Below are 21,645 nucleotides of genomic sequence, written 5' to 3'. Positions count from 1 at the left end.
TACCATTTTGTTTTTTAATATAAACTATATCGTCAATACAATCTGAAAGGAACATATGCTACAATGAAGAGCTGTCCATGGAGATTTGTTCTAACTCAGGGCATGCTCAATATGTCCACCATTTCGTTTCCTAACTTCATTCAAATGAACACTGAAGTTAGTGATTACCCTACAGCACATGTCTTCCATAATTTCACTGCAAGCTTGAAGAATAAGTCTTCTGAGCTCCATTAAATCACGTGGACGTTTAGGGAAAATTTTTTCCTTTAGGTACCCCAAAGAAAAAAGTCACATGGATTGAGGTCTGGACTATTGGGGGGCCAACTTTGTCCGTCATTGAAGCGACCTGGAAACCTGAGTGAAATGATCCGCGTGTCGAAATGTTCGTGTAAAAACTTCAACACATGTTGCCTTGCTCCATCTTGCATGAATCACTGCGTGTTGAAGGGCGAGGCAGTAGCAAGAAGCTATTGCGAAGCATGCTCAAATAACGCTCACTGTTCACAGTTTCTTCATAGAAAAAGGGTCCAATAACTCCATGACTGGAAATTGCTGCCCACGCTGTAATCCTCGGAGCATAATGTTGTCGTTCATGACGCAATTGTAGGTTTTCAGTGGCCCAAAAGCGTACATTTTGTTTGTTAATCACACCGTCTAAATGAAAATGCGCCTCGTCTGAAAACCAAGCGTTGTTGAGAGTTTCTTCCCTATTCTCCGCCCACTGAGCAAACAGTAGCCTCTGCTGCTGGTGTTCTTCAGTGAGCTTCTGTGCACAGGTCATCTTGTATGGGTACATATGGAGGTCACTTTTAAGAATGCGTTGAACGGAGCGTCTGGATATTCCCAGTTGCACTGCTGTCTTTCTACACGATTTCACGCGACTTGTCTGTACAGCAACTCGTACCGCTTCAATTTTCTCTGGCGAACAAACAGGCTTAGGCCGAGGTCGCTTCGCTTCTAATACTGTTCCTTCCTGTACAAATTTATCGTACAACCTGTGGATGGTCTTCTTGCAAGGTACTCATCGTGCGTTAAACTGTTGTAGAAAACGCCTCTGAGTCACAACAAGGCTTTTCGTTTTATGAACAAGTAGCAAAATTGCCGATCGTTGCTGTATCGTCAGTCTTCCATTGTCAGCCATTGCTGCTTATTAGTCTCCTAGCTGCAGTATCGTGAATTACACGTCATTTAGTAACTCATTTGTTTTTCAAAGCTCTGCTGGTACTGCTGTAGAGATCCCAGCGGGATATCTAATGTGCGTCGTAAATTGTAAAAGAAACAATTGGTAACACATTTCGTTCGCCATATCTGATTTCACTACTTAAAACAGCCATACAAAAAGAAACACTAAACATAATTTTCACAAATAAGTACAATCATTGTAAATAAATACAATTTTCATAGGAAACATTTTTCACACATAAGTAGGCAAATTTTCAAAGAAGCAGCAGTGCAATAGAGATATTAGTGTATAGATGCTGAACAAAAATCAGCTGTTTTTACTTGCAAGTGGGTGAAACATATCACTTTCCGATTGGCCTTCCAGTTCGGATTTTTCACTGGTCGCTTCGTTAGAGCTGGGACGACGTGGTGGGGATAGCGCTTTTGCCCCAATATCAGCATTCAAAGTTAATCTTGCAAAATGCCTTTTTTTTTAAGCCGGGTTCACACACGGAACAAAAGTGTCGCCACAGCTAATGGCATACCGATGTTGCAGTGCAGTAGCATGTGTGAACTCCCAGATTTTAGAGGCGCAACTTCAGGGACGCAAATTTTGGCACGCCACAAAATGTTCAGCTTGATTGTATCACAGTCTAACAGTAGCTACATTTTGCCTCAATTTTGTTCCCTACTACTCCAGCAGCGCGCCAAGCGGCCAGTAAGTAAACCTGTTGAGTTCGGCGCGATCGAGAAAGCGAAAGCGAATAGTAGTTGTTTAGTTTGGTTTGTACAATGGTTTCTACAAACGGGAGCGTCTGTAGGGCAATAAATTGCAGCAACAACAAGAAGAAGACACCACATGGTTTTTCTTGGTTTCCTAAGGATTGTGAGAGATATGTACCATCATGTCACTAAATTATATCATCTGATTTCGCTTACAAACTACATGTGTATTAATGATTAATCTTGCGTTTTTGGAGCAGAAAACAGCTAGTGAATAGCAGACGAGAAGATTTTATGAAAAAAGACACTGTTTACCTTTATAGTAATATTAATTTCTGTTCGCTACACATCGAACAAAACCATTTAATGACAAAATTTTATCGGGCTTCCAGCCGCGTCCTGTGGTTAAAATCCACAAGCTTTCGACCGAGTTCTCCAAGGGCCATTGTCAAGTGGTGACTGTCAAATGGTTGCTACTGCCATCCTTATGTAGCCAGTCTGTCTTCAGTGACATCAATGGTGCTCGCTCCAGCGCCATACATGGGTATTGTTTTTATTCGTGCTTACCATGCCTGCTTCAACTTTTCTATGGCCAGGTTCCAAGCTGTGCTTAGCCACAAGGCGCCGTCTTCAGTGAGGATGCTGCCAGAAATTTTTAACTCGATCGTTTCTTTTATAATACTGTCCCAAAAACTAGTAGTCTGCATAATAACAGATGTCTCTGCAAATGTCATATGGTGTCTGTTTTGTAAAGCACGTTCCGCCACCGCTGATTTATCAGGATACCGTAGCCGAAAACACCTCTCGTGTTCCACATGGCGCCGTTCAATAGCACGGGCAGTCTGTCTGACACAGAACTGTCCATACCCACATGGTATTTTGTATACTCCTGGCGTTCTCAGACAAACATCGTCTTTCACAGCCCTCATTAGCTGTCCAATTTTAGCCAGCGCCATAAAAAACGTATCGATTTTATGCTTGTTTAGAAACCGCTAATCTATTCTGTTATTGAGCCACAGAATGGCAAGAAGGCAAGCTTCTTCGTGCCCTCCTTGGAGGTCTTCTACTTATGTTTCTTTGGCAAGGCTTCCTTTGGAAGGCTTCCAGCATCTGAAACGGCTTCTGCTCGATGTACCAATGTCCTCAGGACAGAAATTTTCAGCGAAGGGTGGTGATATCTGGTAGCATGCAGATATCGGTCTGTGTGATGGGTTTCTGAAGAAACTGAGCCACATATGGAAAGTCCTCAAAGAAAACGGCTACAGTAACCATCAGATGTCGCAAGCCATCTTGCCGAAGAAACATAAGCAGAAGACCTCCCAGGAGGGCACGAAGAATCTTGCCTTCTTGCTGTTCTGCAGCTTAGTAACATGAAAGATTAGCCAGCTTCTATACAAGTACAAAATTGATATGGTATTTAGGGTACCGGCTAAAATTCGACAGCTAATGTGGCCTGTGAAAGGTGATGTTGGACTCAGGAGTATATAAAAAACCTGGGTACGAGTCCCAGTCGGGGCACACATTTTCAGCTGTCCCCATCAAGGTATGTCAACAACACCTGTCGGCAACTGAGGGTTTCAATTAATTATCATTTATTCTAGAGAAGCTGCATGGTCATCAATGGTATCTGTTCTTTCGAGAACAGTTACTGTCTTCATATATAGTAAAATTGCTACCCGGCCATTGACCTTCATCTGTGCCAGTGCACACAGGTTGCCCGAACTCTTACGGGAATCGTCAACTTAAGTTGTCGTGAGTAACTAGTAGATGGGCAAAGTATCTATTAGGAACATTACGTATGTTGATTGTAGACTGTTGGGAATGTGGGAAGTCCCTACAGTGGCGCTATTCATCTGTGTTCTCGGTGGCTCAGATGGATAGAGCATCTGTCATGTAAGCAGGAGATCCCGGGTTTGAGTCCTGATCGGGGCACACATTTTCAGCTGTCCCCATCAATGTATGTCAACAACACCGGTCGGCAGCTGAGGCTTTCAATTAATTATCATTTATTCTAGAGAAGCTGCACGGTCATCAATGGTGTCTGTTCTTTCGAGAACAGTTACTATCTTAATATATAAAAAATATAATATAATTAAACAAATTGATTTTTTCGCACTTTTATCATTTTGATTCCTTGTAGATTTTTAAGCGAATACAATGTCTTTCACTTTTAACTTATATTGATTTCTGTATTAGCTATGCTGTTGAGATTTAGAGAAGTTGGTTAAATGCTTCTCCTTCCGCCATAATTAGTTCTCATTATTGACTGTGTGTACAATACTGATTCTTAATCGGACTTCCTCTTCTGATGCATGCAGCTAAAGTGACATGACATTGGTATAACTGTATCTAACAGTTGATTTCTGTATTAGCTATGCTGTTGAGATTTAGAGAAGTTGGTTAAATGCTTCTCCTTCCGCCATAATTAGTTCTCATTATTGACTGTGTGTACAATACTGATTCTTAATCGGACTTCCTCTTCTGATGCATGCAGCTAAAGTGACATGACATTGGTATAACTGTATCTAACAGCAAGAGGGAGTACTGATCCCGAAATTGTTCAATATTATAAAAACTATTGTGCAGTACTAAGAAAAGTTATTAAAAAGTCCAGAAGCATGTGTATCATGTCTGAGATCAGTAAATCTGATAATAAAATTAAAGCAATTTGGAATATTATTGAAAGGGAAACAGGGCAACCAAGTGCACAGGAAGATTTTAGTGCCATAAAACTGAATGACAAGTATACTAACAAACAATCAGAAATTGAAAATATTTTCAGTAATCATTTTTTAAATGTTGTGGAGAAAATAGGATCTAGATCTTCACTAGAAGAGGCAAGGCTACTAATAGAAGAGGCCATACCTGTGCAGTTTGAAACAACTGTAATTCCACCAACCTCTCCCTCTGAAATCAGTAAAATAATAAACTCACTGAAAAGTAAAAGCTCTTACTGAATTGATGGCATTTCCAGGAAGGTACTTAAAGCTTGTTTCCCACAGATAAGTAGGATTCTCAGCCATGTATGTAATAACTCTTTGGAGCAGGGTGTTTTCCCCAATAGACTGAAATATGCCATTGTAGAACCATTGCATAAAAAGGGGGATATGTCAGATGTCAACAACTACCGCCCAATCTCTCTTCTGGCAGCTCTATCAATTTTCTATCTATTTTTTGAGAAAGTAATGTATTCAAGAGTAGCCTATCATATTTGTAAAAATAAAGTACTAACAAAATGTCAGTTTGGTTTTCAGAAAGGTTTTTCAACAGAAAATGCTATATACGCTTTCACTGATCTAATATTAAATGCTCTGAATAACCGGACATCACCCACTGGTATTTTTTGTGATCTCTCAAAGGCCTTTGATTGTGTAAATCATGGATTCTTTTAGATAAGCTAAATCATTGTGGTTTGAGGGGGGCAGTGCACAAATGGTTTAATTCATACTTAACTGGAAGAATGCAGAAAGTTGAAATAAGTGGTTCATGTAATGTTAAAACAACAGCTGATTCCTCAAACTGGAGGGCTATCAAGTACGGGGACCCTCAGGGATCGGTCTTAGGTCCTTTACTGTTCTTGATATACATTAATGACTTACCATTCCACATTGATGAAGATGCAAAGTTAGTTCTTTTTGCTGATGATAAAAGTATAGTAATAACGTCCAAAAACCAAGAACTAAGTGATGTAATTGTAAATGATGTTTTTCACAAAATTATTCTAAGTGGTTCTCAGCAAACGGACTCTCTTTAAATTTTGATGAAACACAGTATATACAGTTCCGTACAGTAAATGGCACAACTCCAGTAATAAATATAGACTTTGAACAGTAGCTAAGGCAGAATTTTCAAAATTTTTAGGTGTGTCCATTGATGAGAGGCTAAACTGGAAGCAACACATCGATGGTCTGCTGAAACGTCTGAGTTCAGCTACGTATGCAGTTAGGGTTATTGAAAATTTTGGTGATAAGAATCTAAGTAAATTAGCTTACTATGCCTACTTTCATTCACTGCTTTTGTATGGCATCATATTCTGTGGTAATTTATCGTTGAGTAGAAAAGTATTCATTGCTCAAAAACGTGTAATCAGAATAATTGCTGGAGCCCACCCACGGTCATCCTGCAGACATCTATTTAAGGATCTAGGGATCCTCACAGTAACCTCACAGTATATATATTCACTTATGAAATTTGTTGTTAATAATCCAACCCAGTTCAAAAGTAATAGCAGTGTGCATAGTTATAACACCAGGAGAAAGGATGATCTTCACTATGCAGGTTTAAATCTGACTTTGGCACAGAAAGGGGTAAATTATGCTGCCACAAAAGTCTTTGCTCACCTACCAAACAGCATCAAAAGCCTGACAGATAGCCAACTGACATTTAACAATAAATTAAAAGAATTTCTAGATGACAACTCCTTCTACTCATTGGCTGATTTTTTGGACATAAATTAAGGGAAAAAACAACAACTTAAACATTAGTGTCATGCAATATTTTGTACAATGTAATATCTTGTACAGACATCTTTTATTAACCTGACACGTTCCACATCATTATGAAGTGTCGTATTCATGATCTGTGGAACACGTATTCATGATCTATGGAACAAGTATTAATCTAATCTAATCTAATCTAATCGAAGAAAAGAAAACTTTCGTGGTTTTGCACAAAAACAAACTCACAGACTTCATATTTTCATAAAATTATTATTCAGACAACATACTGTATCACAAGATATACATCTTCTTGCCACGAGAACTAACGATGGAGTCTCCCTAATAATTGTCAAAAAAAATTGAAAAAGTTTCCATCATTTGTCTTTCGCCTTCTGGTGTAGCAAAATATCCCTCTCCCAATGATGCTTACAGTGGCCATGCTAGTGTTTATTGTCATTGGTAATAACTTTTATCATAGCGTGTCAGAGATTTTCCTTATGTTCCTATACAATTGCCCCCACACTGTGCAGTTTTCGCAATGGAGGAGCACAGTGTTTTGTATACATCCGTACAACTTGAATCTAAATTTTTGCCAAAAGGGGTACAATGACCTTTAATTGTCCGTGTGTTTCTTCGTATGTTGGGTTGGAGATGTCAGCTTGTCTTGCTTACTCATTATCTTACAGGAAGTACACAACTTACAAACAGAATGATAATTCACTAAATATTTAGATGAGAGCGCTGCGAGAGCGAGTACTTGTCCTTTTGTCAACATTGCCAGTCTCTGTGTGCATGCGCACAAAATACGTTCGTTGGCTGTGCAAGAGCTGTTAATACTCCACGCATTATTGTGTATGGTCGTTCGCCTTTCCACTCCCGTTTTAGTGTCACTTTCACACTGAGTGCCATACTATCCATCGAATAATTTGCTGTTACTTGGTCTTCCATTGTGAGTACAGTGTATGTGCATATACTTTCCAGGAATCGATGTTGTGGCAGGTAATTCACCTTTTATACGGCCCAGGAAGGATCTTTTCCATTGTATACACATTTTCAGTGGGGTGAATACTGTACATCAGCACCCAATGTCAAGGTAAGTGATGCTTGCACAATTGTAGTTTGTTGATTAACATATCAGACGTTGTGTAGCATGGCATTACCACAATTGATTCGTTGCACTATTACACATCCATTTGGATACCATCATCTATTGTTTCGTTCTCTTTGGCATTAGAATTGTTTTTAGTCCTTGAGGTTTTTTTCCTTTTTTGTTAGTTTTTAAATCCATCTTTTACATATGGCTCGATATACACTTAAAATTCACATAAATAGATTGACATAACAGTTCATATTACAATGGCTTATATCTATGGCTGACATTCGACCCATTATTATTATCAAACATAGAAAATTCTTAAATACTATAACATTGCAAAATTCCTTCTTCAATTACAGTTACTGCTTAGTATAGTTTGTTTGTTAGCTTCAAAATAAATTCCTTTGTACATAAATACAAATAACGTATTTACATTCCATTACATCGTGTTACCATATATGCATTTAATGCATCCACATTTTATTTTCCAGTCATGCGTACATCAGTTATGAGAGTTTAATATTTTCCTAGGGAGAAACAGAGAAAAACATTTACATTAGGATTCTACATTAAGCGATGCTGGCTTAACTATGCTTTGGCGCCGCCTCCTGCAATGGGGAGGGAATAAGGAATACTGTTCTACTGGTTTATGGATTACTAAGGAAATGCTATTCGTCCTTTCTTAAATCATTTATCAGGGAATTCCTTTTTCATGGAAACGAAACATATTAACGATTCATGTGCTATATACCATTGTGTTGCTTATTGTTGTTTATGTGTGGCTTTGTGTTCATAATGCAAAACTTTTTGCATCACCTCATGCTTACCTCTTTACGATTATGTGGAAATGTCGTCATTTATATTTGCATGTGCCGCGATATAAATTGATTAGTTTTATTTGAGGACACATGTCTCTGTGTTTGTGTGCATTTTGTAGTCAGTAGGTATGGGTAAATGTTTTGTAGTTGCACTGCGATGATGCGTATTCTTATTCTTCATTTGTCTGATGACCAAAATATACACATAGACATACTAATAACTAAATCATTGAGGTGCAGCCCATTTTTTCATTTGGTACCTGTAACGCATGTCGTAAATCTCTTCTGCGCTGTGTCGATGCCCTGCTCGCTGCAATATAAAAAACTTATAACTAACGTAAAACTAATTGTGTTTCGTAGATCATAGGCCACGCATATACTCGGTCATCACATTTGTTCGCAGACTTTTTCATATTTCATTCTTATTTGTTTATATATTTATTTACTTGCATTTGTATTCCTTTTATTCATTTACTGCAAAGGAAGTTACTGTGACATCTCCTATGGTATCTTATCTTTTGCTTAGCTAACACATCCTGTATGTTTTGTTATAATGATTTCCTTTATTTCTAGTTACAATTTATGTATCCAAGTATTGACGTTAGTATTGGAGGGCAGCGTGGGGGGTAAAAATCGTAGAGGGAGACCAAGAAATGAATACACTAAGCAGATTCAGAAGGATGTAGGTTGCAGTAGGTACTGGGAGATGAAGGAGCTTGCACAGGATAGATTGGCATGGAGAGCTGCATCAAACCAGTCTCAGGACTGAAGACCACAACAGCAACACAGTATTGACGCAACTTCCCATGTTGATATAAATGTAATATTACATTCTTTCGTTCCCTGATAGCAAATATAGTTGTTACATGTTATTATTTATTTTGAAATTGGGCTTGATACTTGTGTAGCTTAGCCTTTCTATTTGGTTGTGCTGCCAGTTAGCCTGTTGCGCTTGCGCAAGGTCAATGTCTCTTCCCTAGTACTGACATAAGCATGCATTGTTCAGCATGTACAGCTGAGCTGTATGCTGCTCCAATATGCGTTTTGCTTCGCGTGAAGCTGTGTTTTTACACATCCTTCTAGTCAAATGTTTGTTTTTGCTTACAAAGCGAGAAAATTACTTGAGTTTATACACATTTCATTTAAAAATACACATAATAAAAGTTTTTACCTATAAAACTATGACATTTACTTATAATACTATTTTACACACATCTCTACAGGATGGAAGACCCCAAACACAGCAAGGAAACTTTTCAGTATTATAATAAAGGGTAAATGCGGCATAGAATGGCTGAGAGAAGTCCAGAGGAATCTGCAGCAGATCAACATAAAAATCTCGAAGACTACACTAAGTGCCATAATAAGATCGCAAATGTGATATTTGAGGAAAAAACATCATGCTCGCCTGGTAAAATAAATGAACGGAATAAGAAACATTCTGAGGGGATGAAGAGTTTTTGTGAAGCAAAGAAGAAAAACGCCCGGAGATGGAATTATGAATTCCAGTTCAATCGCTCTCCTAAAGGGGAACAATCGTTATAATAATAATAAAAACTCTAACATTAGTTATATTTTATGACAAAAAAACTGCTCTGATACTGTGTCACTACTCGTGAAAAGCCTTTAAGTCTTTGTGAGGGCAGAGACCTATGTCTCTTCCTGTTCTTTCGTATACCAACCTATAAGTTCCAGGATAATGTATTTTTGCAATAATATATGGCCCTGAGTATAGTAATTGCCATTTTTTTGTACAGCTTACCGATCTTTGTTGATTTGGGATGTGTTCTCAAGAGGACTCGTTGCCCTTCAAAAAAATGTGTAACTCGTTTTAACTTCTTGTTGTATATTCTCTTTCTGTATTCTGCTCTATTCCTCAGCGTAATTACTGCTCGTTTGATTTCATCCTGTAAAGTTAACTTTTTAGTAGGTAATTTTGGTATGGGTGATTCCCATTCGTCAGTTTGCTTTGTGTTAATCATAAGTTCATTACCAGTGAAACCTGCGGAAGAGTGGGGGAGATTGTTTGCTATTTGCATAAATGGAGTCACGTATTCAATCCATCATGAATGCTTATTATGAGCGTATGTCCTTATAAATCTGTTGATTTCTTTAAACACCCGCTCCACGGGATTTGCTTCCGCATTGATAAAACTTACCAAGACGTTTAATGCCCTGGGTACTGATGAATTGTTTCCCTTTTCTTCCTACGAAACAGGCTACATGCTTTCTCGTGTGTTCATATGGCTGTTGTGGAATGTTGCCATATTGTGATTTTGGTGGGCAAAAGTTGGCTGCGGTACGGTGTGCGGCATGGTATTGTTGCGGCCTCGCGCCGGACTTTGGTACGGCTGACTGTTTTTATTTATACGCGGTGCATAGTTTTGGGAGGAGGGATTGAAATTAGCTTGTGGATGGTAATCGTTCCCGTTATATGGAAAGTTTTGCTTAAATCTCTTGTTCCTGACATTTCCTTTCCCGTACCCATTACCACAGTTAATGTATCCTTGCAGTTGCGCGTACCAGCCTTGTATGTTCGCATTTGCCTTTCTTTGACCATTTGAGTTATGTTGTTGTGGTGTTTGGCTGTCTGACGCCCTATTTGTTATTGCTTTCTCCTCATATATTAGATCGATTGAATCCAAAATGGATAGAAAATATTCTGTGTCGTGTTCGGCTGTAGTAATTAATTTTTCACGAATGTGTGATGGCAAACGACTTTTTAAAATTTTTAAAACGTCAACATGAAAAACAGAATTCGTCAAATAACGTGTTTTATTGAGATACTTCTCAAAATACCCTCGCAAGCTACCATATTTGCTATTAATTGGGACGGGATTAAACACCTCTCGCCTAAGTCTCTCCTGTACGGCTTCTGACCAGTTATTTGTCAACAAATGCCCATTCAAATTGGAAATATGTGACCCAACGCTCAACTACCTCGGTCGCCCACAAAAGTAAATCGCCTTGCGAGTACCCAACAACAAACCTGATCTTTTGTGCTTCCGTCCAAGTTCTAGGAAACACTTGTCGAAAAGCACTAATAAATACAACAAGATTCATCTTCTTACCTTCACTCGTAAATGTTGGGAATTGACGGTGTCTTAATAGACCTTCGTCAGGAAATATAATGGACAAGCTGTTTGCGCTTTGTGCTGTGTTTACATAGCTGTCATAATTATTTACATTTCTCGTAGGTACTGGTTCTGGTGTTATGTCGTGTAAACTTGCACTCTGCATTCTGTCATTACTACTGGCATTATTTGTAGGGTTTGCAATGATCTGTGTGCATACATTACTTTGGTTTGCTGTGGCTGACACTTTGTTTATGTGTACAACTTGTGTCTCTGTATCATTTTCAGTTAAGTAGTTGCGTATCCTGTGCTCTGTAGCTTGCAAATTGGTGTTCACTTTTTCAGTAATATCATTTTCCTTTGGCTGAATAACTTTTTCAACTGCATCATTGATTGAAACTTCCTGGCAGATTAAAACTGTGTGCCGGACCGAGACTCGAACTCGGGACCTTTGCCTTTCGTGGGCAAGTGCTCTACCAACTGAGCTATCCAAGCACGACTCACGCCCCGTCCTCACAGCTTTACTTCTGCCAGTACCTAGTCTCCTACCTTCCAAACGTTAAAGGTCCTACCTTTACTGCGATAAAACAAACAGCGTATTTCCAAAATTTTCCGTAAATTCCGGTTTCACTTTTGATTCCCTTCTGAATTGGTTACTTTATCAACAATCATTTCTGGTTCTGGCTATTTTGCTCCCAGTCGTGATGTTGCACATGAAAATTTGAAAATAATTAGTACATGCAAAAAACTTTCATACAATGGCATAAATAATTTTGAATAATTTACACAACTGATTTCATGGATTTCACAATGTCATGTCACCAGGTCTACAGTTGTGCAAATTTATATTAAAAATATAAAATAATTACTTAAACAAATTGATTTTTTCGCACTTTTATCATTTTGATTTCTTATAGATTTTTAAGCGAATGCAAAGTCTTTCCCTTTTAACTTACATCGATTTCTGTATTCGCTATGCTGTTGAGATTTACATACGTTGGTTAAATGATTCTCCTCCGCCATAATTAGTTCTCATCCTTGACTGTGTGTACAATATTGATTCTTAATGGGACTTCCTCTTGTGATCAAGGCAGCTAAAGTGACATAACATTGGGATAATGCGAGGAAGAAAAGAAAACTTTCGTGGTTTTGCACGAAAACGAACTCACAGACTTCATATTTTCATAAAATTATTATTCAGGCAACACACTGTATCACAAGAAATACGTCTTCTTGCCACGTGAACTAGCGATAGAGTCTCTATAATAATGGTCAAAAAAAATTGAAAAAGTTTCCATCACTTGTCTTTCGTCTTCCGGCGTAGCAAAATATCCCTTTACCGATGCTTACAGTGGTCGCGCTAGTGTTTATTGTCATTGGTAATAACTTTTACCGTAGCGTGTCGGGGCTTCGCCTTATGTACCTGTACAAGTTGAAGAGGGTGCTGCAAATGGCCAGTGAAAACATTACCATATAAGGCGCTGGAGCGAGCATCAGTGATGTCACTGAAGACAGCTCGACTGTATAAGGATGGCAGCAGTCACCACTTGACAATGGCCGAGGAGAACTCGGTCGAAAACCCGTGGATTTTAAACCACTGGGCGCGGCTGGAAGGCCTTGAAAATTTTATCGGAATATGTCTCTACAAAACTATGCATTCTTATGAAACCATTTCATGAATGCAGACATTGATTAACTCTTGTGGAATACAGTACTCACACTGTTTGGCATCTCAAATAAGCCACCTCAACTGATGATGAAGAGGAAACTGCCACAAAGGTTCCTCAGTTCGTCTGAAGTTGTAAAACAGTACAGAAGCAACCAGTTGAACTAGCCATATATCAGTGCCAGATTCGTCTGAATCGTCAACACGGACCTGCTTGGACGACGAAGTGGTTAGATTAAGTGCAGTTGTTCATGTTTTGCAAAAGCTTGTGAAGTGTCAATGTGCAGACATTGTGCAAAAGAAGTGCCTATGTTTTTAAGTACAGACGGGGACAGAAACTGTATCAGAAGGATAAAGTGAAGAAGGACAAAAATTTTGAAGACTACAGGATCCCGATGCTTAAAAAAATGATGCCCTCGATTTCCTGTTAAGTCAGATTAGTATGTCACTGAAGGAGAAACGTCCTGCAAGATGGAAAGACGAAAATAAGCTCATTGTTCTAAATTTATTATATTACAGCACTCAGGCATACAGGTTTTGCCAATATGTTTTATGCTTCCATCAGTGAGTACATTACAGAGGTATGTGAAAGGCATACAAATAAAATGTGGGATAAGTGACAATATATCCTCCTTTTAAAGTAGAATGTACAGTATTTCTCTGATAAACTAGTGTATATGTCATTGGATGAAATGTCTCTCATGGCAAATTTAACATTTGACAGCACTTCTGACAGTGTTATTGGGTTTGAAGACTTGAGGATTACATGCACAGCATAATTCTCCCATTATTTGGCAGAAGCTTGTCCCACTTAGTATAATATAAAGATGTAGGTCGTACTTGTGGTAACAGGCGACAATGAACAGAACAAGAGTAGACCTACTGACCGACAAATGGGGTGTCGATCCCTTTTGACAATAGAGGAACATTTCTGTGCTTCTTACATGTGAATCTATGTGTTTACATTCTTTTGATAACAACGTGGTAAGCTGCAGTTCTAGCCAACGTCACAAGTGTTTGTTCGCGAATGTGTTATAGCTTGAGACTGAATTCATGATTTTTATCCCTACTTGCGCTAATTTTAGAATCATCTTTAGAAACGTGTAGGTCTCCTGATATTACACAATCTCTTGAAGGCCAAAAAATAATTCAAATATTTCATAAATCGTGAAGGAAAGGTTTGCAAAACAAACATTAAGTTTAGGACGCATCTGGCGTTCTCCTTTCTCGTTACTTGGAGCACCAATGTCGCTCCAGATGTCAAACGGTTAACAACTTTACGGTACTGTTGTCACGACTGCTGTGTTGGACTTTGGTTGTACTTGTTGCGCCTCTTTCCTTCCACCACTGCTCCCTGGTGGCTGTATTTCGAAACACGAGCGTTTTGTCGCAGTTATCGTGGAGCTCTTGCAGCCGTACTCCATTCGATTTCAGTGTGTTTTTGCTTTATTTCGGACAAATGTGAAATCAGTTTTCGGCAGGTACACTTTCGCATCTTGTGGAACTATAAGAGCAGCAACGTATGTTTGACTTCCTGCAGCAGCATTATGTGTGTGTGTGTGTGTGTGTGTGTGTGTGTGTGTGTGTAGGCAATATTTGCAAACCAAAGACGTATCCCACAATCTTAAAAGATATTTTGATAAGTAAATAAATAAACTTCATATATGTGACCAAATGATCCGCTTGGGTAGCCGAGAGTGCTAACACGCTGCCTCCTGGTCTCTGGTAGGCGCAAAGGCCCCGGATCGAATCCACCCGGCAGATTAGCGACGACGGCTGGTGTGCCGACCAGCCTGGATGTGGTTTTTAGGCGGTTTTCCACATCCTACCAGGTGAATACCGGGCTGGTCCCCATGTCCCGCCTTAGTTACACGACTCGCAGACATTTGAAACATATTCACACTCTTTCACGATTTACACTAGACGCAGACAACTGGGGTACACTACTTCCTTAATGGGGGTATGGGGTGGCGGCACGAAGGGCATCTGGCCACCCCTTAAAAATTAACCATGCCAAATCCGAACTTAACCCCTGCTGACCCTGCGCACAATGCAGGATAAAGGCAGTAGCAAAAGAAGAAGAAGATATATGTGACCAAATAAGAGAGACTTATAAACTTCGTGATTCTGCTTTTTTATATATTTTGTATTATATGCAGCAAATAGCCTTAGAGTGTGGTTGACAGCTGTTAAACTAAATATTAGTTACTCGAACTTCCTGCATCAATGAATACAGCAAGACTCTATAATTGGAATAGTGGCGCTTCTGCAGATGATATTTATATGCCAGCAGTTGGTTAGTTTGCCACTGTAGATAACATTTTCGGCTCCGAATGTTACTTCTATTATAAATGTGTTTATGGGCCATGATTTATCACTGTACAAAATCTATTTTCGGATCCAACGTTTGGGTTTCGTCTTTCTCATATTTAACACTTGTCACAGTTCTACAAAGCCATAACCTGCACTATAGCATTCATATCTGCTCATTTGATTTCAATTGACGCCATACTGAAAGCTGTGTAACAATGTAAAATTTGTAGCGTTCGGTGTGAATGGTAGCTCATGATGCCACTACAGAAGGCTGCAAGTTGTGGTGCTACTTCAGACATATGTTTGAACCTAACTTTAACCCAGTGTCTTAAGAATCCCGTTTTATGGTACTATCCTAACTTGTGCATGTAAACTGGGCGTTCGCAAATGCAACTGCAGAATGCCACTAGCTGTGGCGACACGTTTGTTTTATATGTGTGAACCTGACTTAACAACAACTCCAACTACATCACTCGAAACATGTAGGCAATAAAGAAATCACATTGCAGTAGGAAATTTCAGAATAGGCAGACAAAAATTCTCCAGGTCATTTTGATGTATCTGCGTTAGATAATTAAAGAAAATTAAAACTGTTCTGGAAACAGCGTCATCACCAAAGGAAGTGCAACCACACTTAAATAATTTAACAAACATAACGACCTTTTTTTATTATACATACAATCAACTAGAGGAACTGATCTTGAAGAAACTTGATGTTTCGGTAATTTTCACATCTGTCAGCAACTGCTTTCTTTCCAATTGTAGTTACTACATTCTTCTTAAATTATGAGGGTATTTCGCCTTTCTCACTTGTCTTGCACACCACATGGAAGCGTTTTGTCATGGCTGACTCTCCCAAGGCTATCGTAGTTCTGAGAGAATATTGTCAACTCCCAGGACTTTGTTTCGATTTAAATCATAGAGAGCTCTATCAAATTTTTCTTACAGTATCAGATCTACCAAATCAGCTTCATCTACATTCACTTACCTTTCTATAATACTGCCTTCTAGTTTATCTCCCTCATATAGACCCTCTATATACTTTTTCCACCTTTCAGCATTCCCTTTTTTTTTATTAGTAGTGGTTTCGTATGTGAGCTCTTGATATTCATATAGCCCCTTCCCTTATCCCCAAAGGCCTCTTTAATTTTCTTAGGTGATATCTACCTGTCCCCTGGTGAAATATGCTTCTAAATCCTTAGATTTGCGCTCTAGCCATTCTTGGTTAGCCACTTTCCACTTACTGACAATCTCATTTTTAAACGTTTATTTTTCCTTTCACTTGCTTCATTTGCTGCATTTTTAAATTTTCTCATTTTATAAGTTAAATTCAATATTTCCTTTGTTATTCCAGGATTTCTACTAGATCTTGTGTTTTTATCTATTTGATCCTCTGCTGTCTTCACTATTTCATCTCTTAAGGCTAGCTATTCGTCTTCTACTGTATTAGTTTCCCCTGTACTAGTCAACCATTCTCTAATGCTCCCACTGGTATTGCAACTACCTCTACTTCTTTCAACTTATCCAGTTCCCATCTCCTTAATTTTTTCAATTTCTTCAGTCTTAATCTACAGTTCATGACCACATCTGTCCCAGGAAATGACTTACAATTTAAAATCTGATTCCTAAGTCTTTGTTTTATCATTATACAAGCAATCTGAAACCTTCTGGTGTCTCCTGGTCTCTTCCACATATACAGCCACCCCTTATGATCCTTAAGCCAAATGTTAGCGAAGATTAAATTATGCTCTGTGCAAAATTTTACCAGGTGGGTTCCTCTTTCATTCCTTTCCCCCACTCCATATTCACCTCTATTTTTCCTTCACTTCCTATTCCTACTATTGAGTTTCAGCCTTCTTCACAATTAAATTTTTGTCTGTTAATTATCTGAATAATTTCTTTTATCTTATCACACTTCAATGTCTTCATCATTTGCAGAGCTAGCTGGCATGTAAACTTGTATTACTATGGTAGGCATTGGCTTTGTGTCTATCTTGGCTACAATAATGGGTTTACTATGCTGTTCATAGTAGCTTACCCACATCCCTACTTTTTTATTCATTATTAAACTCTCTCCTGCATTAACCTTATTAATTTTGTATTTATAATCCTTTATTTACCTGACCAGAAGTCCTGTTCCTCCTGCCACCAAATTTCAATAACTGCAACTATATCTAACTTCAACCTATTCATTTCCCTTTTTAAGTTTTCTAACCTACCTGCCTGATTAAGGTATCTAACATTCCTCACTCCACTCCATACAATGCCAGTTTTGTTTCTTCTGCTGATGATATCCTCCCGAGCAGTTGCCGCCTGTAGATCTGAATGGGGGACTATTTTACCTCTGGAATATTTTATCCAAGAGGACATCATCATCATTTTACCATAGAGTAGAGCTGCATGCCCTCCAGAAAAATTATGGCTGTAGTTTCCCCTAGCTTTCAGCTGTACACAGTGCCAGCACAGCAGGGTATTTTTTGCGGGTATTACATGGCCAGGTTGGTCAATCATCCAGATTTTTGCCCCTGCAACTACTGAAAACTCTGCTGCTTCTAGTCAGAAACTACGCATAGATCTGGCTTCTCAACAGATACCCCTCCATTGTGACTGCAGTAAGGTACGGATATCCTATCGCCAAGGCACCCCACTAGCAGCAAGGTCCATAGTTAATGGGGGGGAATAAATCTCTACTTACTACAAAATAAGAACAGTATGAAAACTTTCACAATGCAGCTAAATCGTAAAGCCAGTTTAGTGGCTGACTGGCTGACAAGCTGTGTTAACACTGTCCCATGTGCAAAAACATATATCAAAGTAAGAACATTTGCATAACTGTTTCAAGTACTGTGTAAACATAGTTTTTGTTTACAGACTATTTTAACGGTAAAATGCGTGCAATTTTGTCGGACCCAGTCCATAATCTCTGGAGTTGCTCACCAGATCTCATAATTGTTAGGAAGGAAATCACGAAAAAACAATATTTTTACAACTTGTGCCACAAAATCTAGCAAGTTTTGTCATCCCTACAGAGTTGGCACCCAGTGTGTTCCGCGTAGCCCGGCATTTCCCTAGCTATATTTCTGCTCTAGCTAGCAGTTTAAACAGCCTCTACCCTAATTTCTGGAATATTGGGTGCAACAAGTGAATTCGCTTGACCCTTGGTTCATTCAGATCTGAGCGAAATCAAATGTTCATTTTGTTTTTGTTAAATAATTATTTTCACTGCATGCTTTTATAGCTTGTCGTTCATTGTTATCCCTCCAATATTCGCTTTTTGTTTGTACCAATAAGAATTTTTTAGTCCAGTTTTTCGTCCATGTTTAGCACGTTGAAACTGAACTTCGTGTGTGCACCGAAATGCCGAATCGTCCATTTGCACAGGCATTTTACACAAAAACTAACTGAGATGATATGGTCTGCATGATCATAAAAAACAAAACAAATTTCTGTTTTTCACACAGTATTCTAAGGGACCACTTGAAAAGGAAGCACCACTAGTTATTAAATATTGTGTCTCTAGCTAATTCGTCAGAAACTACAATGGACAGTCTTTCACTCCACCGCAGTTGACCTACCGTCTCTGACTCAAGGTGTTTGGCTCTTCCTCTGTTGGCACTGCGACGATCACAGATTTAGCAGGTATGTTCAATATGCATCCTGATTTGCCAAGAAGCTTTATAACTGAATGGACTGTAGTGAACTAATCCTCGAATATGCCAAGTACTGCAGTCCCACTAGCAATGACACAAATAGAGAGGCAGGTGATGGGTTTTGGTATTGTGAAGGCAAATTAACTCTCTAATGGTAAATTTAAAGCGATGACAACCTGCTTGTTGATACTGTGACTGACAACGAAGAGCTTTGGTTGATAACACAAATTTCATTAGAATTGCGGTCTTCTTTACATTTCAGGAACATCTTTAGAAAGAAAATGTTAAGTGATCATTGTCTAAAATTAAAGGAAGCTATTGGCAATAAACTGGTTGAAACCAAATACATTGCACTGACTGTGGACATGTGGACCAACACAAATACACAAGGGTTTTTGAAAGTGATGTCAAACCTTATTGAGCAGTGCAAACTTGAGTTTGCTATCCTGGCCATTGCACAAACTTCTCTTTGGCGCACTTCCTACAGCTTTGTCAAGATTTTTAAAACTTATTGTTTCTCAATGGGGAATAAATGAGAAAGTGTTTCCTCATGTCACTGACACTGCCAGAATTATCGTGGAGGTAGAAAGGAAAATGAATGTTGTTCATTTGAGTTGTATTGCTAAGTTTAGTAGTGGCAGATGCGTTTAGCCATCATGAGTCAGAAACGCTAAGCTCCTTGAGACTGGAATGTCGCAAAATCTTTGGACTTTTTAAAATAAACACTGTAGCCTTTTCGAAACTGGTAGGCTGTCTCAGTTTAACAAGGTGGCTATACAGCTAAGTAAGTGACAGAACCGAATCAAAGTGGCCACATTTTTTACAGGTAAAGAAAACACAGTTTTTACATTCATGAAGAGTACCAGCGTAAAGCACACAAATTCACTAATGACCTTTTAGATATGAAGACTTAAAGAAAGTAATTTACTCATCCCATATTCTAAGCCCATTCAAGGGGGATATGGTCACTCTCTACTTCAGTACATGTGACAGCTTTGTAAAGTAATGCGGCCGCATTGGCGCACCTAGTCGAGTTGTCCTATGCATGAACCTGACCAGAACTATGTTCTGATGACACTGACTATATCTGCCAATCAGGCAACACTGTAGACATAGCTGTACTGTAGAAGGTCATAGTGCCCCTTGGATAAAGGAGAACTCTATGCTTCTTACAGTGCAGTGCCTAGCCCAAATACAAAGACAGGCATAGCTGTCAGAAAACGTCAGGTGGAGGGCATTTCAAAACACATGATTCCTTGTGAAGGAGTCACGAAAGGCATCTGTCCCAAAGTGAATGTTTTGTACCCTACATTCAAAAGTGTTATTTCAGCCAAGCTGATGGCGGCGATAATGTTGCGAGTGGCCTCATAGTGGAGATTATCTAAACTCCATACAATGGCACCATTGTTGTAGATGGTACGCTGGCTCAAGTAGAAGATGAAATACAGATTTGGAAGAAGAAGAAGATCTGCATCTGTTTCATGTAACGAAAAAGCAAAAATGAGTCAGAATCAGGGAGACATGTGCAAGATGATATGCACCTCTACTTGCCCAAAAAGGTTCTAGACATTGAGGAGAAACCTGATTCACAATTTTTTTTAGGACAAGTACCATGATTCCGTGCCATCTTTGTGTGTATGCTGCCATAAAGTATTTGCGCATTCCAGGTACTTTGACCCTTTGGAGCAATTTTCTTCGAATGTCCAACAAGTCTTCGCAGAGAGGATGGGCTGGTTAAAATCAGAGAATATGGACAAGATGGTATTTAAAATGCTAATCGGAAGTACATTGTTAAATAAACAATCTGTAGTATGGCAACTATGGTATGGTTAAAATTTTATGACTTCTGTTGTAATTGAAATGTATTTAAATAATATTTTACACAATCAACAAAAATTATTATCTACATTTTTTGTGTTTTATGAAATGTGCCAAAAATACACAAAACCCAATAGCCTAAGATAATTAACTGAAATACATTTGTGCTGATAGTGACACTGACCAAGTACACCAACAATTTCTTACAACAAGAGTGTGTGAAGTTTTACACTAATTCTGACAAATAATTTTGAGCCACTGTTTTAAAAGTGTGGACTCACTGGGGAGGAGGAATATCTGCTCTCTGTCCCTCGCTTGGAGAGGTGAGATCCATTCGATTATTTACTCTGCATTCATCAAGATGAATGCTGGGAAGGTTAACCATTTCCATCTCAGTTACACAATACACTCACTCATCTAATACAAACATCATACCCAAACTGACAACATCCATACATTGCAAAATGTCTACGGATGGCTAATCAAATAAATAAATAAATAAATAAATAAATAAACATAATGAAACGATGTCGCAGGCACGTTTCAAAGCAAATAAAAGCACCTTTAAAGATAAACTTAGGTTGTACCACTCAAATTTTTGTGTTCCAATTGCTGTAAAAAGTAAAAAATTTTTGAGTCTATCAATGTATTTTCTTTGTTTGTACTTGTAAATTATGGGAAATAATACCAAGAGTGATTGTGATATGTCAGTAAGAAATAGAAACAAAGAAGCCTTAACTATTTCTTACACATAAATATGAGTGAGAGACAAAAGTCTTGTGGCTGGATGAAAAGTAATCTTCAAGATAAATTTAATGTGATCCACGGTATTTGCAAGAGTGATTTGTAATTTGAGACTATATTAATTAAAGCAGTTCAAAGAAAAT

The 21,645-nt window shown here is 38.6% G+C and overlaps 1 non-coding gene across 1 annotated transcript; it reads right to left on the bottom strand.

The window, feature by feature from the left end:
* Positions 1–11,732: 11,732 nt before the first annotated feature.
* Positions 11,733–11,807, bottom strand: Trnas-cga (transfer RNA serine (anticodon CGA)). The gene has a single exon. It is a non-coding gene; the product is annotated as a tRNA-Ser (tRNA).
* Positions 11,808–21,645: the final 9,838 nt, after the last annotated feature.

The sequence above is a fragment of the Schistocerca cancellata genome, chromosome 5 (assembly GCF_023864275.1).
Source record: "Schistocerca cancellata isolate TAMUIC-IGC-003103 chromosome 5, iqSchCanc2.1, whole genome shotgun sequence".
Taxonomy (NCBI): Eukaryota; Metazoa; Arthropoda; class Insecta; order Orthoptera; family Acrididae; genus Schistocerca; species Schistocerca cancellata.
Note: the sequence above shows the minus strand (reverse complement) of the source record. Positions and strands in the feature narration are given on the sequence as shown.